The 12,903-nt window shown below is 44.6% G+C and overlaps 1 protein-coding gene and 1 pseudogene across 1 annotated transcript in view; both read right to left on the reverse strand.

The window, feature by feature from the left end:
• LOC124606007 (sodium channel protein Nach-like) overlaps positions 1–12,903 on the reverse strand; it is a 209,455-nt gene that overhangs the window by 57,487 nt on the left and 139,065 nt on the right. The window lies entirely within an intron of this gene.
• On the reverse strand, positions 5,618–5,735 carry LOC124607809 (annotated as a pseudogene).

Below are 12,903 nucleotides of genomic sequence, written 5' to 3' on the forward strand. Positions count from 1 at the left end.
CCCCACGCTCAATGGAAGTCCTCCAGAACTTACAAAGTGCATAAATTCCTTTAGAAAAAAAATTCTTTTGGTAGTCCGCGCAACCACTGATGCACCGCGTGGCGTACCTCTTCATCAGAACGGAACTTATTTCCTCCCATTGCGACTCTGAGTGGTCCAAACATATGGAAATCACTTGGAGCAAGGTCTGGTGAGTATGGTGGATGAGGGAGACACTCAAAATGCAGGTCTGTGATTGTTGCAACTGTTCTACGGGAAGTGTGGGGCCTTGCATTGTCATGTTGCAAAAGGACACCTGCTGACAGCAATCCACGTCACTTAGATTTGATTGTAGGCCACAGATGATTTTTTAGGAGATCTGTGTATGATGCACTGGTGACAGTGGTCCCTCTAGGCATTTAATGCTCCAAAATGACGCCTTTTTCGTGCCAAAAGAGAGACAGCATAACCTTCCCTGCTGATGGTTCTGTTCGAAACTTCATTGGTTTTGATGATGAGGAATGGCGCCATTCACTGCTCGCTCTCTTCGTTTCCGGTTGGTGGAAGTGAATCCAGGTTTCGTCTCCAGTAACGATTCTTGCAAGGAACCCATCACCTTCTCGTTGAAAGCTCCGAAGAAGTTCTTCACTAGCATCAACACGTCGTTCTCACATTTCAGGAGTCAGTTGCCGTAGCATCCATCTTACAGACACTTTGTGAAACTGGAGCACATCATGCACAATGTGGTGTGCTGACCCATGACTAATCTGTAAACATGCTGCAATGTCATTCAGTGTCATTTGGTGGTTTTCCTTCACTATGGCTTCAACTGCTGTAATGTTCTGTGGAGTCACAACTCGTTGTGCCTGACCTGGGCTAGGAGCTTGTTCCACTGAAGTCACACCATTTACGAACTTCCTACTCCATTCGTAGACTTGCTACTGTGACAAAGATGCATCACTGTACTTAACCTTCATTTGTTGATGAATTTCAATAGGTTTCACACCTTCACGACGCAAAAACTGAATAACAAAACGCTGTTCTTCGCTGGTGCAAGCCGCAAGTGGAGTGGCCGTCTTTATACTGATACTGCGACGGTAAGTGTGTATCTGCACTATGCTGCCACCTACAGGCCATTCTGCACGCTGTTTGTAGCACACTTACCAACTTACAGGATAATGGCATGAAATTTAGATTAGTTATTAAAAATTTAATGTTTTCACTATAGTTTGGTACCTATTTTCTGAGAGCGGCTATCGAGAAGAATCCAATGATGTGTGACAAACAGTGAGGTGTTTGAAGGCCAACGAAGGTCACAAAGGTGGCACGAACGTCTATTTACAGAAGGTGTTCGAAGTGATTACCATTGGTATCAATGCAATGCTGCAATCTTCTTATCATGGATTGGTGGTATTCCTTATCACATCGGCACTTATCGAAGCACATGCTGTGACAATTCTCTTTCGTATATGGTGCAGATAGTAAATATTCGCCGAATACGGCATATCCATCCAACGTTGCATTGACATGTAAACACCATTCGACGGTTTCGCAATACAACACTAATAGGAACGGGAAGACTAGTATCGTTGAATCAAGCGAATGTGAATGATGTATTCCTTCGAAGAACAAATCGATATGCTTCTCATTTACAGAGAATACCAACAAAATTCAGTGAGAGCTAGAGACTTATATGCTTAAAGTTATCCTCAACGTACTCCCCCTACACGTCGTACATTTAAATATCTGTATGATGAATTGAGAACAACTGGATCCTTAACGCATCGGAAACATATCCGGCAAAGGTAATTTACTAACGAGGAAACGGAAATTGGTATTCTTTCCACTGCGGTTCGAGATCCTTGTGTTAGTTTGCGTCAAACCGCAAGGGAATCTGGCATGAGCCAGAGTAGTGTTCTTCATGTTCTGCATAGCCATAAATATCATCGTTACCATATCAGTCTCCACCAAGAATGAACGGGTACGGATTGTATGCGTCACGTTGAATTCTGCCGATGGGCTCAACTTCAGATTTAGAGTGATGGCACATTTACTAATTTGTTTTTATTTATTGACAAGGCTACATTCACGAACCATGGAAATGTTAATTTGCGTAACATGCATTATTGGGCAACTGAAAATCCATGTTGGCTGCGGCAAACTGCACACCAAAATCCGTGGTCGGTGAATGTATGGTGTCGGCTTCTGGAGGATAGAATTATAGGTCCCTATTTCATCGAAGGAAATCTTAATGGTAGGAATTCCTGTAAGAAACATTAGGCTGTTATTGGAAGAAATAGCTTTAGGAACAAGGAACAGAATGTGGTATCAACACGTGGGTATCCGGCACATTTTTCGCTGATGGCTAGAAATGAGTTGCAGAGACAATTCCCAAATCTTTCAATTGGACGCGGAGGAGATGTGTCGTGGCTGGCTCGTTCGCCAGACTTTAAGCATCTGGAGTTTTTCTTGTGGGGATTCGTAAAAGACGTTCCAACTACACCTGAAGATATGCGAGAGAGAATTGTCAGAGCATGTGCTTTGATAAGTGCCGATGTGTTAAGGAATACCACTCAGTCCATGATAAGAAGATTGCAGCACTGCATTGATACCAATGGTCCGGCCGGCCGGTGTGGCCGAGCGGTTCTAGGCGCTTCAGTCTGGAACCACGTGACCGCTACGGTCGCGGGTTCGAATCCTGTCTCGGGCATGGATGTGTGTGATGTCCTTAGGTTAGTTAGGTTTAAGTAGTTCTAAGTTCTAGGGGACTGATGACCTCAGATGTTAAGTCCCATAGTGCTCAGAGCCATTTGAACCATTTGAACCAATGGTCATCACTTCTAACACCTTCTGTAAATGGATGTTCATGCCACCATTGTGACCTTCGATGACCTTCAAAGACCTAACTGTTGCACATCATTACATTCGTTTCGATAGCCGCTTATAGAAGATAAGTACCGAACTATAGAATCCCATTAAAAAAAAAAATTAACCTTCATATCTTTGAAGCGACCCCACTTAGCAACAAAAAACCAACGTCATATTATGGCCCATGCAACTTTTGTCCCACAAACGTTTCAGCTTCTCTCATACTTTCGGAGCTATTCTTGGTGGCAATAGTCAGTGACTCACTCTGTATAATTCAAGCAGTCATTAAGGCAAGGGGTGGACACACCATGTACTTATGTCCACTGCTAGGACATGTGTATTCTTTCCATCAGATAATGTATGTGTATCTGTACAATACACCACAGGGAAATACAGATGTAGCGGTGGTGAATGAAAAATGAGCATCACAAGTTGCACACTCGTTGTAAGCTGTACGTCATGGTGAGCACGGTATCAGACAGCTGCAGTCAGGTTGTCTTAGATAAAAATTATACGAGGTATTTTCAATAAAGCCTGGCAGTAAAGTTTCTGTTTTGCATGCAGTGATTAGGGGAGCGATCAGTCGCCGTCTGAGAAAACAGTGTACTAGCCTCCGCAGATACCCGCTCTCTCTGGCGCTTCTAAAAATTCAGCACGTTCTGTCTTTCCTGAACAGCGTTCCCGCGATAACTATTTTTTCCTTAAGAAAACTGATTCTTTGACCTATGAGGAACTGAAATCGGTTACTGATATGTTCCGTCAAGCCTGGATTCGTTGGCACAACACTTTTCAAGATGACTGGGAAAGTTGTGAAGTGCAAGGAAGAGAAGACCTGTTACCGTTTTGATAGAAACAACTGACAATACAGGGTTACCATTACTCGGATTGATCCATGGATCACTAACAAACGTTTTGCACGCATTCTGGAGATCCATTTGAACAAATACCTGTACACGTCTAGAGTATGCACACGCTGGATGCCGTGAGTTCTTAGTTCAGAACAAGAGATGAAACTTGTCGATATGTGCTGCTGTTGTAAACAGTGTAACGAAGGTGATGTATGGTGGGAAAAGAATATTACTGAAGATGAAACATGGATATATTCTTATGAACCAGAAATGAAAAGAAGCTTGGCAGAGGAGATACGACATGACCGAACACCCCATAAAAGTGCGTAGTGGAGAAGTCAGCGCATAAGGCAATCGTCATCATGTCTTTGTGTGAGTTGTTGTGATTGTGGTTGTAGTGTGCATACCCCTGAGATGCAAAATTAAAGAAGGAAGGAAGGAAGATTGGGTTTCACGTCCCGTCGACACCGAGGTCATTAGAGAAGAAGAGATGCAAAATTAAAGTCGCCGTCATAGGAAAACAGATTGAAGTCCCTATGTAATCATGCGAAGTACTTTTAAAAGATAATGAAACACTCTCGCAACGGATAACGTCTTATTAAGCCTGAATTTAACAGGAGTATGTCCACATGTAAAAGTTAATAGTTATGGATGAAAAACACAGGTTAACCACCACACGACAGCACATTTCAATTATGGGAGGCATCTAACCATTACATGAAAATGCGCGCTTATAAAATATGCTATTTATTTCACTTAACGAGCGTTCAAGTGGGAAAACCTTCAACAAGATAGCAATGAATGCACAGGCAGAGAACAGCTCTGTTCAGTTCCGATCTTGGTACTAGTTCTAGGATCACGTTGTAATATACACGACTGTATTTTATTCAAAACAATATTCACAGCAGCATTGTGTGTGCAATTTGAGGGAACATTCTCGTGATATTAATAAAACTGATTTCATCGATACTAAAATAATAATAATTAATTATCACCAGTGTCATAATATAATTTTCTGGGAAAATTGTATCTCAGACAATACTCATGGAAAAAGATAACGGAAATCTTCATCTTCTGTTATCTATGATTCTTCTAGAATACTTTTTTTACTTGTTCGATCTGTTGTAATAATCGGACGCGATTGATATCTTGTAGCACTGAGGTCGGTAAAAAACTATTATGTTGCTAAAGTACTATTTGAAAAATAGAGTTTTTTTAGTCATTGAAATCAATACGTGTGTTTGAACTTTTATTTTAATATGACTCTCGTCCTATATAAATGTTAAGTTTTCTGTTCAGCTACAATGGAGCGCAGCCATTAGCGCCATTGATCTACAGCGCGGATTATTGGTAAAGTTCTGAATAATGAGTGATTAACATGGAGAAATACTTTTAAATGTCAATGGACATAGTTAAGGTACAGAAATATTTAATATACATATTACTTATTGAGAGCGAAACAACGCCTGAACCAGAATTGATAAGTGACTGTCTTACGTAGGCCGCCATCTTAGTGAAATATTGCAGCGACAGTTTTAAATCAAACTACTAAGGAGACAAGAATCTTGATGGTCAATTTTCACGATAATAATTGTGTACTGGTAGCCCAGAATCCACTCAAAAATCATAAATTCGACTTAGATTACGAATAATCTTTAAATATGGTGCAAACAGTATCTCACGTGGTGAAATTGTTCTCTGCTATTGTATAAAACTCCTCCCGAACAGGGCATGAACGCCCAAAAGTACCGACCTGCCGCCGTGTCATCCTCAACCCACAGGCGTCACTGGATGCGGATATGGAGGGGCATGTGGTCAGCACGCCGCACTCCCGGGCGTATGTCAGTTTCAGAGACCGGAGCCGCTACTTTTCAATCAAGTAGCTCCTCAGATTGCCTCACGAAGGCTGAGTGCCCCCCGCTTGCCAACAGTGCTCGGCAGACCAGATGGTCACCCATCCAAGTGCTAGCCTAGCCCGACAGCGCTTAACTTCGGTGATCTGACGGGAACCGGTGTTACCACTGCGGCAAGGCCGTTGGCACCTGCTGATGTAAGAACCCTGATTATTCCGTAACAACTATTAGGAAATATTTTTTGACAGGAAAGAATACATTAGTTTTGTGCGCGTGTGGTATTGTGTGTAAAAAAATAGTTCAATTTGTTTAAGGAAAAATGTTGCCACCTTGAATAATAGTTCGCTGAATTGTGTGAGATCATTGTTGTGAAAAAATTTTGTCCAAATTACACTGCTTGACAGACAACATTGGTACACGTTCTCAGGTGGAGATTTCTTTAACAGGATAACTATATTTAGCTGGCAGAGGCAGCGATTAAATGAAACCTCATGTTACGCTAATCATAAGTAATTGGTTTCGTTGTAGTCCTACCCACGATTTGTAAAATACCGCAATCCTAACCGCACACCACGACGTAATGAATATCGCCTCTGATCAAGCGAAGAGCATATCAGAAAGTACTAACGAAAAGTGAATTCTGAAGAACAAACATTTTCCACAGATGCAAAGCTGATCCTGCAAATCAAAATGCGCTCATCAGTTACCAAAACGACTAACTCCGCAAAGTTAACGATACCATGCCCCTTGAACTATTCCAAGGAGAATCACTACTGGCCGAATGACACCAAATAAACTGCCAGTATGCGGTTGCATGCGCGCCGGCTGCGAGCGGCAGTTAATAGCGTACTGCGCCCATCTAGGCTTGTGCGGGACGTAAGGATGTCAGCAAGATCCTCGTTCGTGGATGTAGGAGGCGGGGTGTAACTTGTCTTAAATTCTAATTTCTCTAACAAGTTTTACAAAAGTTCCAAGTCACTCACCAGTGACGGTAATGATTCCGGGGGTCGTCTAGTCTCTAGCCATGTTTTGCGACCACCACTCCAATGAAATTTCAAGATTTGACAGAGCTCCAACAGGAGGGAGACATTTTGTTTATTTTGTGGGCGGGGGCACGGGCAGAACCTAACCATCTTGCCACGTCCCAGAGTAGCCGCTGAAATGCTGTGTCTTGCAGGTCTCACGGAAAACTTCCAAACGCTACTTTATGTAAGTAAAGGAGAGTAAGACCGTTCTCCACATGGGCATCGCGGCTTTGCACGAGTGGTTTCTAACCATCCGGCACGTTAAGTCCCGTAGCTTTAACATGTCCACCCACAAGTCAGGAGACACAGTGAGTGTGGGAGCTACATCAGCCCTGAAGACTACTTAAAGTTAGACGTTTATGGCCGCAGCGAAACTCGAATACTTGCATCTCTCCACCGTCTCTCTCTGCTAGGTTGCCTTGCTGAATATACGGAAAAATTCAGCTTCTCACAAACCGAAGTGAAGAGCTAATTCAGTTCCCAACTTCACCGAAGTCAATATATGGAATTACATACGCATTTTGCAAGAAGTAATACGAATTATAAAGGGAACATCTCAGTTACCCGTTCAATAGACCGGAGGAGTACTATCAGACCATCAAAATATGAATAAAATATATAGGGTGGCGCTACATATATATTGAAGCCACCCTTAAACTTAAAGGCACGATGGTTCACAGTGCCCAAACAGTGATGAAGGTTTTGACCAGAAATGACATTCCTCGAATATGCACCCAGCGCCCAGACGTGGCACATTTAGATTTTTTCCTCCAACCAACTGTCCAGAAGTACTATAAAAGATCCTGATTTGCTATAAAAACCCAGCAATGAAAGCTGTAGAGGTGACTTTAAAATGCATGAGAAAGAATGGCCTTCACGACATCTTCCAAGAGTAGCGATGGGTATGAGACAAGTGCATCACATTGTACGGGCCATTAAAATTGCTACACCAAGAAGAAATGCAGATGATAAACGGGTATTCATTGGACAAATATATTATACTAGAACTGATATGTGATTACATTTTCACGCAATTTGGGTGCATAGATCCTGAGAAATCAGTACCCAGAACAACCACCTCCGGCCATAATAATGGCATTGATACGCCTGGGCATTGAGTCAAACAGAGCTTGGATGGGGTGTACAGGTACAGCTGCCCATGGAGCTTCAACACGATACCACAGTTCATCAAGAGTAGTGACTGGCGTATTGTGACGAGCCACTTGCTCGGCCACCATTGACAACACGTTTTCAGTTGGTGAGAGATCTTGAGAATGTGCTGGCCAGGGCAGCAGTCGAACATTTTCTGTATCCAGAAAGGCCCGTACAGGACCTGCTACATGCGGTCGTGCATTATCCTGCTGAAATGTAGGGTTTCGCAGGGATCGAATGAAGGGTAACATCCACTGTTCAAACTGCCGTCAATGAGAACAAGAGGTGACCGAGACGCGTAACCAATGGCACCCCATACCATCACGCAGGGTGATACGCCAGTATGGCGATGACGAATAAAGGCTTCCAACGTGCGTCCACCGCGATGTCGCCAAACACGGAAGTGACCATCACGATGTTGTAAAAAGAACCTGGATTCATCTGAAAAAATGACGTTTTGCCATTCGTGTACCCAGGTTCGTCGTTGAGTACACCATCGCAGTTGCTCCTGTCTGTGATGCAGCGTCAAGGGTAACCGCATCCATGGCCTCCGAGCTGATAGTCCATGCTGCTGCACACGTCGTCCAGCTGTTCGTGTAGTTGGTTGTTGTCTTGCATCTGTTGACTCAGGGATCGAGACGTGGCTGCACTGATCCGTTACAGCCATGCGGATAAGATGCCTGTCATCTCGACTGGTAGTGATACGAGGCCGTTGGGATCCAGCACGGCGTTCCGTATTACCCTCCTGAACCCACCGATTCCATATTCTGCTAACAGTCATTGGATCTCGACCAACGCGAGCAACAATGTCGCGATACGATAAACCGCAATCGCGATAGGCTACAATCCGACCTTTATGAAAGTCGGAAACGTGATGGTACGCATTTTTCCTCCTTACACGAGGCATCACAACAACGTTTCACCATGCAACTCCGGTCAACTGCTGTTTGTGTATGAGAAATCGGTTGGAATCTTTCCTCATGTCAGCACATTTCAGGTGTCGCCACCGGCGCCAACCTTGTGTGAATGCTTTGAAAAGCTAATCATTTGCATATCACAGCATCTGCTTCCTGGCGGTTAAATTTCGCGTCTGTAGCCCGTCATATTCATGGTGTAGCAATTTTAATGGCCAGTAGTGTATTTTGCAGGTAACGAAAGTTTGAGTTTGTAAAGTTCTGAAATAAAGTCTTTAGAATATAAGTGCCTGTTTTAATTGAACATCTCACATATTATAAAGCACTTCATTCTTGATATAATATACAGATGTTCACAAAGGATTTGGAATTTCTTATCAGTGATACTTTCAGACGGTGATAAGCCAAAACATTACGATCACTGCCAAGCACAACGTTGGATGCCGCCTCTTGGCGTTGCGGACCGTGACGCGGTAGCAAAAGTATGGAAGCGGAGCAGACACGCACGGACGACCACGCTAGCGAAGATATGGGCTACAAATGGGGAAATCCTCTGAGATAAGTGACTTTGACAAAGGGCAGATTATTATTAAGCAAAGTCTGTGAATGAGTATATCGAATATACCGAAGCTGGTCGAATGTTCACCTGCTACTGTCGTGAGCATCTGTGGGAAGAAGTGGAAGTACAGTGAAACAACCACCAAGCGCTAAATGGTTGGACGTCCATGAATTTTCACAGGACGTGAGGTTTGGAGGCTTGTCTTATCTGTGAAGCAGAAAAGATGATGATCTGTGGCATGTCGGTCGAAAGAGCTGGTGCACGCACAAGTGTTTCGGAGCACGCCTTTCATTGTTCGTTGTTGAACATAGAGCTCCGCAGCAGACCACACCTACGTGTTCATATGTTGACCCAAAGGCAACGTCATCTGCGATTTCAGTGGGCACGGGACCATCAGGATTCGACCGTCGATAAATGGAAACTTGCTGGCTCTTTGGATGAATCACGTTTTTGCTACACTAGGTCGACGGTCCTCTCTACAAACTCCGTCTTGGAGGTGAACGGTGGTTAGAAACGTACATCGTGCCACGGACGCAGGGTGGTGGGAGCAGTATTATGGTATGACAGACATTTTTCTGCGCTTGCATGACACCTGCGATAGTAATCTAAGACACGCTAACAGGTGCAAATCATATGATACGTACATAGACACACATCAAAAAATGTTTTGCATCACCTCAGTTCCCAGAACTCCTCATGATAGACGTTGACTGTGGATACTGAATCACAGACAGTCCCTTTGACTGTTCAGAGATGTCACTAAACCCGCCCAATGATATAAACAACCATGCATGAGCAGCGGCTATTAGACGGAAAAAAGCCGATTAGTTCCAGTCCTTCCACCACGAAGGTGGTACAGGGCTTGTGTTGTATGTAGTTCAACCATGCCTAGACATTCAATACCGCGGTTCGATCGCGTCCGCATTGTTACTTTGTGGCAGGAAGTGCTCTCAATACGGCGTCTCGAAGTGAACAAAAGCGATGTTGTTCGGACATGGAGGAGATACAGAGAGACAGTCGATGACATGCCTCGCTCAGGCTACTACTGCAGTGGATGACCGCTACCTACGGATTATGGCTCGGAGAAAACCTGATAGTAATGCCACCACTTTGAATAATGAAATTAGAATCATATTAATACCTTCAGTTGCTAACGGGCGTTGATATATATGTCATCGGGAACAGGTGATCTCGCGCACGCCTCCCGCGAGACCCACGTTCTCACCTTGTATGTCCACACACTACATTCGTAGTGTCTCACCCCAACACACTCATTACTCTTGGAAGATGTTCTTACCAAGTCCGGTAAGAGTTCGGGGAATATGTGTGCATCCCCACAGAAGAAGAAGGTCGTGGCCTTTGTTGCCAGAACTATATACTTATATGGATATGGTGTCTGTTCTTTCGGACATGTATGTTGATCAATAGTTTTCGTGTAACCACACGACGTCGTGCTACGACTCAAACCGTGCGCAATAGGCTGCATGATGCCCAACTTGACTCCCGACGTCCATGGCGAGATCCATCATTGCAACCACGACACCATGCAGCGCGTTACAGGTGGGCCCAAAAACGTTCCGAATGGACCGCTCAGGACTGGCATCACGTTCTCTTCACCGATGAGTGTCGCATGTGCTTCCAACCAGACAATTGTCGGATACGAGTTTGGAGGCAATCCGGTCAGGCTGAAGGATTTAGACACACTATCCAAAAATGGTTCAAATGGCTCCAAACTTTATGGGACTTAACATTTGAGTTCATGAGCCCCCTAGAAGTAGAACTACTTAAACCTAACTACCCTAAGGACATGACGCACATCCACACCCGAGGCAGGATTAGAACCTGCGACCATAGCAGCCGCGTGATTGAGGACTGAAGCGCCTAGAACCGCTCGGCCACAGCGGCCGGCCACACTGTCCAGCAAGTGCAACAAGGTGGAGGTTACTTTCTGTTTTGGGGTGGCATTATGTGCGGCCAACGTACGCCGCTGGTGGTCATGGAAGGCGCCGTAACGGCTGCACGATACGTGAATTCAGTCGTCCGACCGATAGTGCAACGAAATCAGCATCATATTGACGAGGCATTTGTCTTCATGAACGATAATTCGCGCCCCCATTGTGCACATCTTGTGAATGACTTCCTTCAGGATAACGACATCGTTCGACTAGAGTGGCCAGCATGTTCTCCAGACACGAAACCTATCGAACAGATCGAAAAGGTTGTTTATGGACGACGTGACCCACCAACCACTCTGAGGGATTTGCTCTCAATCACTGTTGAGGAGTGGGGCATTCTGGACCAACAGTGCCTTGATGAACTTGTGGATATATGCCACGCTGAATATAGGCATGCATCATTGGAAGAGGACGTGCTACTGGGTATTAGAGGTACCGGTGTATACAGCAGTCTGGACCACCACCTCTGAAGGTCTCGCTGTATGATGGTACATCATGCAATGTGTGGTTTTCATGAACAATAAAAAGGGCTCGCAGTGTACGTGTGTCATTCGAAGCGCACCAGGATGAGTTTATTATACTTCCCTGGCAACCAAAGTCCCCCGATTAAAACCCAACCGAGAATCTGTGGAACAACCTCGATGGCTGTTCACGCCACGGATTCTCACTCGAGAAACCTAGCTCAGCTGCCTACTGCAGTGGAGTCGGCATTGCTCCACATCTTTGTAGGTACCTTCCAAAACCTCGCTGACTCTTTTCCTGCTCGTCTTACAGTAGTCTGCACTGGAGAAGGTGGTTGGCCAAGTTTTCGACCATCGGTAAAATTACTGTGTCTGGATAGTGCAAGAGGGCCGCACCACAGTATTAAAGCAAGAAATGTTATTATTTTAAATGTTTGTGGTGTGGTGCGGGCCTTCAGGCTAGAGCCTGTAGTCAAGTCGCCGAAAGAACGTCCCTGACATTTCACGCACGTGGAGTGCATTGTGTGGAGAGGACTCTCTAGTGCCAATGTGAGTTCCAGAACACGTAAATGTTGCTATTATGCCGCATTGCGACTCTCATAACTCAAGATCGCACGTGGTGTTTCACATTCTTCGCGGCTGCAAAACGTCTGTCGTGTGCTCATTGTTTACCGTAGATCGTGAGATACACTATGTGATCAAAAGTATCCGGATACCCCCAAAAATATACGTTTTTTATACTAGGTGCATTGTGCTGCCACCTACTACCACGTACTCCGTATCAGCGACCTCAGTAGTCATTAGACATTGTGAGAGAGCAGAATGGGGCGCTTCGCGGAACTCACGGACTTGGAACGTGGTCAGCTGATTGGGTGTCACTTGTGTCATACGTCTGTACGCGACAGTTGAAGAGGGTCGTAATGTGTAATAAGCAGACATCTATCCAGACCTTCACACAGGAATTACAAACTACATCAGGATCCACTGCAAGTACAGTGACAGGCTGCTCACAAGCCACGCATCACGCCGGTAAGTGCCAAACGACGCCTCGCTTGGTGTAAGGAGCGTAAACATGGGACGAGCTATAGACTTAGTAGTAGTATCAATGCGAATTATTGCAACAGTCATCCAACATCGTCCAACTGGAACTGAAAAAGTAAAATCAAAACGACCTCCTCGAAAAACAGTCTGTCATTTCAATACACCAATCAAAACGGACGAACTGACGTTCATGTAATACTGAGTCTCCACATTCAAAATAGATTTATAAATAGTAGGCCTCCATCGGA

Source organism: Schistocerca americana, chromosome 3 (genome assembly GCF_021461395.2).
Source record: "Schistocerca americana isolate TAMUIC-IGC-003095 chromosome 3, iqSchAmer2.1, whole genome shotgun sequence".
Classification (NCBI taxonomy): domain Eukaryota; kingdom Metazoa; phylum Arthropoda; class Insecta; order Orthoptera; family Acrididae; genus Schistocerca; species Schistocerca americana.